At 44.8% G+C, this 5,000-nt stretch overlaps 1 protein-coding gene across 2 annotated transcripts in view; it reads right to left on the bottom strand.

Moving 5' to 3' along the window:
* The window catches only part of LOC145404493 (transient receptor potential cation channel subfamily A member 1-like), a 74,074-nt gene that overhangs the window by 16,755 nt on the left and 52,319 nt on the right, over positions 1 to 5,000 (bottom strand). The gene's annotated exons all lie outside the window — the stretch shown is intronic.

Genomic DNA, 5,000 nt, shown 5'->3' on the forward strand with positions numbered 1-5,000 from the left:
GTGAATTGATGATTAAGTTAGTGAATAAGTGAGTTGATGATTGAATACGAGTTAATGTGTGTGTGGGAGTTAGTACATAGAGGGTTGTGCGAGTTAATGACGTAGTGAATGAGTGAGTTGATGAATGAAAACGAGGTAGTGAGTGTGTGCGTGCATGCGTTAGTAAATACAGAAGTGGGTTTGCGAGTGAGTGAAAGTTACTGACTGAATGAGCAAGTGCGAGTTAGTGAGCCTGAAATAATGAATGTGTGTAGTAGTGAATGAGTGCGAGTTCGTGCGTGCGTGCGTGATGCGTGTAATCCCGTGCCACTCCAAACCTACACAACCGGTTACCTAGCCTCCCCACCCGGTAATCCAGACGACCACACCTCGTTAAGCATTCCATCTCGCTGCTACCACATGCCGTCTCACCACAGCTTAAGCCATTCAGCCCGAGGACGGACGCATTTATTTCATTTTCTGTGGCTTCCCCAGATCATTTTAATCAGTTTGTTTCATGTCCCTTCAGTAACAGACATCTCTCCAGAACGATATAGAATGTGGTTGCAGCAAGAGTAAAAGATAAATAGAAGACATTGGATTAAAAGCGTTTAAAATTAACTGACTGTATACTCTTAACAGACAACTGTCCCTCGAAAATGGTCAAGTATTTCCTGACTCTCTCTCTCTCTCTCATATAGATGTATATATATATATATATATATATATATATATATATATATATATATATATCCAGATATATATATATATATATATATATATATATATATATCTATATTTTTGTGTGTGTGTGTGTATAAATAAGCGTAACGTTGGTCGTAGAACATGGCGTGTCGATACCGGAGACTTTTACAGTTCTGCATCTATCCCCTGGAATCCCATGACTTATTTTCAAGACGCAGGTGGGGGCGCTCACCATCCACTCACTCGATGTAGTGCTGCTCTCGTGTGTCTGTCCTTTCCTATCCTCCATCCTTCTTTCCTTCCATCCTCTTCTGTCTTTCTTTCCTTCATTCTTTCCTTGTCCTTCTGCTTACGGTGACTTTACACTCCCTCTCCTGTCTTTCTTTCCTCTTCTTTCTACCTGTGGGTGACTGCTCTGAGTGACAAGCCAAATGGTTTCCTGTACACCAGGAAACCATTTACTACGCTGGGTGGTAACCATATAACCTAATTATGGCGCCTGGTGGTTTAGTGGGTGATTATTGTACTTCAGTCGGATTGAGCCGGTGAAGGTTTATATCAAAGGGGTGGTTGGGGTTGATTGCTTATGTAATGCTACTCAGGGATGAGTAAGACTGGACACTCGTCTTAAATGTCGGGAACAACTGCCTAGCCCCGGGCTTCTACGCACCTCATGGGGCAATGTGGGATTGAATGATGGATGGATGGATGAATATAATGTAAAGTATAATTATTACGATATTAGTCGTAAGTGAAAGCCATAAGTTCGTACCGTGTATGAGAAAGAAAACGACGTAGTACTCCTTTTTCAGTGGTTTATTTTCCCTGTTGCACCCTTTTGTGTTCTTGTGTGTTACTGAGACACACAGTAACGGTAGTAAATACGTATGTATATTTATATGAAAAACAAATTAGAAAAAGGTGTAAAAGGCATAATCAGTCGCCAAGAGTAAGGCGCTACGACACTTACAATGCCACTTGGAAGACAGGTTAAAGTTCCAGCCTAAATTTCAGTGTCTTATTCCCGTTAACTTATGACACTTCGAAATGCCTGTCCACTAGGAAATAATTTAGCATAGGCCTATTATTGACGTAAACTGTATGCTGAATTGTACATAGGATAAATCGCTAAACAAGATGTGCTAAGTAATCTGTGTTGTGTTAAGGGAGGAAGGATGTCGGTGGTTAGTCGAGTGGCGGGACAGTCGGCTGGACCGGTACAGTGTTGCCAGACCTCACACACACACACACACACACACACACACACACACACACACACACACACACACACACACACACACACACACACACACACACACACACACACACACACACACACACACACATGGGTACTCATTTCTTAAGCAGTCATTTCTGTCTGTCTGTCTGTCTCTCTCTCTCTCTCTCTCTCTCTCTCTCTCTCTCTCTCTCTCTCTCTCTCTCTCTCTCTCTCTCTCTCCCTTTCTTACTTCATCATTGCAGTTAATAAGAATGATGTTAAAAGAAAGAACCGAAATGAAGAGAATAAAATGGAACAAGGGGGGAGAGAGAGAGAGAGAGAGGTACAAGGTTAGGTGGGGTAGGAAAGGGGCCAAAAAGGGGGCGGTGGAGAGAGAGAGAGAGAGAGAGAGAGAGAGAGAGAGAGGGAAGGGAGTGGAAGGGAGATAAGGAGGGGAGGGAAGAGAGAAAAGAGATGGATAGGATTGAGAGCAGGGGTGGAGGAAGCTGTGGAGAGGAGGAGGCATCGAGAGGAGAGAAGGGAGAGGGGAAGGAAGACAGGAGGAGGAGGAGGAGGAGGAGGGGAAAGAAGAAGAGCTGGAGGAAGAGGAGGCATCGAGAGAAGAAGGGGAGGTGGTTTGGGTGGAAGGCAATGGAGAGGGAGAGAGAGAGAGAGAGAGAGAGAGAGAGAGAGAGAGAGAGGAGGGAAGAAGGGGAGGGTGAGGGGGGAGGGTGAGGAAGCAGTGGAGAGGAGCAGGAGGAAAAGGGAGACGGGGAGAGAAAGGGAGGGGGAGGAGGAGGTTGGAGTCATCGGGAGGGGAGGAAGAAGAGGGAAGCATCGAGAGAGGGACGGGAGAGGAGGAGGAGGAGGAATAGGAGAAGGAAGAGGAGGAAGGGGAAGGGGAGAAAAGGAGAAAGAAGAGGAAGGAATGGGAAAGGGAGGGGGAGAGAAAGAGGAGGAGGAGGAAGGAAGGAACGAAGAAAGGAGGTACCGTATGAGAAGAATAGGGTGGAGGGAGAGGGAGGAAGGAATGAAGAGGAGGAGGAGGAGGAGGTGTGTAGCAGTGAGGAGGTGGGGGTCGTGATGGAGGTAAGGAGGGGAGGGTGTTGAGGAGGAGAGGGAGAGGGGGGGACCCAACTCAGAAGCTCTACATATCTAAGAATAAACCCTCGTGCCACTCCCTCCAGTATCTCCCTTCCCTCCTTCCCTCACCAACGGAGGAAATATAACCCCAGAAATGCCCAAGAAATACTGAACATATAAGTATACAAAAGAAAAATCACTTCCTTTGCCATTTTCTCTCCTCGACCTTCAGCTCCGCGAAAGAGAAACCATCCGCCATCTTTGTTTACGTGGTCACCTTCGACGAGCCTAAACCCACTTCTCAGAAAAACTTTAATTAACCACAAACACTTTTTTATTTTAGCATGTAGAATGAAAAATATAATAAATCTTCTGCTGCTAATTAACTGATAAACGTAATCCTTCGTCCGCAAATCATTCTTTTGCTGTGTCAGAGAGGTATTTATATTTGAGATAAAGGCGAGGAACAGAAGATGATAAGGTGACTAAATTTGCCTTATGGATATCCTCTCTCTGGCGTTATCTGTGGTGTGACTGGGCGCTGATACGGATAGGGCGTGGCAAGGATAGGGTATGGCTGGGATGGGGTGTGGCTAATATAGGGTGTGGCTAGGATGGGGTGAGGCTAGGACTGGGTGTGACTAGGATGGGGTGTGGCTAGGATAGGGTGAGGCTGGGATGGGGTTTGGCCACGATGGTGTGTAGCTAATATAGGGTGTGGCTAGGCCGGGGTGTGGCTAGGATGGGGTGAGGCTAGAAATGTGTGAGCATGAGGCAGGGTGTGAGTCAGACAGGGTGTAACTCTGGAAATTAGGCAGGATGTGAGCGAAAAGAGTATGAGTGTCAGATAGGGTGACTAGGGCAGGGTGTATATAGGCTAGAGTGAGGCTAGGAGAATGAATATGAAAAAGTGTGACTAAAACAGTGTGTGGATAGGTCAGGATGTGGGTAGGTTAGATGTGGATATGGGCAGGATGTGGTGGCAAAGAGAGGATGTATATAGTTAGGATAACGTAGTGTAAGACAGAGTAGTAGCTATAGTTTTTTCACTGTAACCTGGCTAAGATTTTCGTCCTTTTACATTATTTCCAGGAACTTGATGGCAAAACAGTACTATGGCTCTACATCCTCGTCATAACTAACACTTCTTCATGACTAGCACGGTATTGTGTTAGTTTCATGTTATAGCTCAGTTGCAGAATATAACAGTACTACAGCACCACCTCATTTTCATAGCACTTCTTCGTGACTAGCCCCGTGTTTAGGGTTAATCTCTTGTTCTAGCTAAATGTCGCTTCTCTTGATACTACGATTTTAGGCCAAGTTAACAGCAGACGGAGTTAGAAGAGCGCTCACAATATGGAGGAACTTAACACAGCAACTCTAAGTATTAGCTTAACTCCGCCTAGGATCCTATCTTATTTTCTAACTTACCTCCCTTCTCGTCTCTCCACACAGCCAGCGAATCGCTAAATTACTCGAAAGGGGAGTCACAGCATCAGAAAATAATGGCGAACACCTTAACGCCTTCCAGTCACGTGCCTCGTTCCCTTACTTTCACCGGGGTACATGTAAACTCTTCTATCCGATCCCGTATTCCTTATTTACTGCTCGGGGGAGAGTGAGTTCGAACTGGAGGGTTAGATATAGCCTTCATTAACCTCATACATTATCAGAAATCTCCCCCAAACTGAATATATTTGTCTGGAGATAGCAAGAAAAAATGATGTGCTGATGTATGAGGAGTTACAGAAAAATCATCATCATCATCATCATCATCATCATCATCATCATCGCTACACAGACCAACGCACAAAGTTGAGAATGGTCGAAAGCAAACTCCCTTTTATTTTCCGTCTTAAAATTGAATATCCCCATTTTCAATAACAAGAAAATTAAGCCTGGGAGGGTTAAATACTCATCATTATCATCACCATTTAAATTACTCAGCGCACCGAAATTGAGAATAGTCGAATGCAAGCTGGTTATAATTTTCCCTGTTAAAAAGAGTGAA

Source organism: Coenobita brevimanus, chromosome 63, assembly GCF_032717465.1.
Source record: "Coenobita brevimanus isolate Jiangsu-jjx chromosome 63, ASM3271746v2, whole genome shotgun sequence".
NCBI lineage: Eukaryota > Metazoa > Arthropoda > Malacostraca > Decapoda > Coenobitidae > Coenobita > Coenobita brevimanus.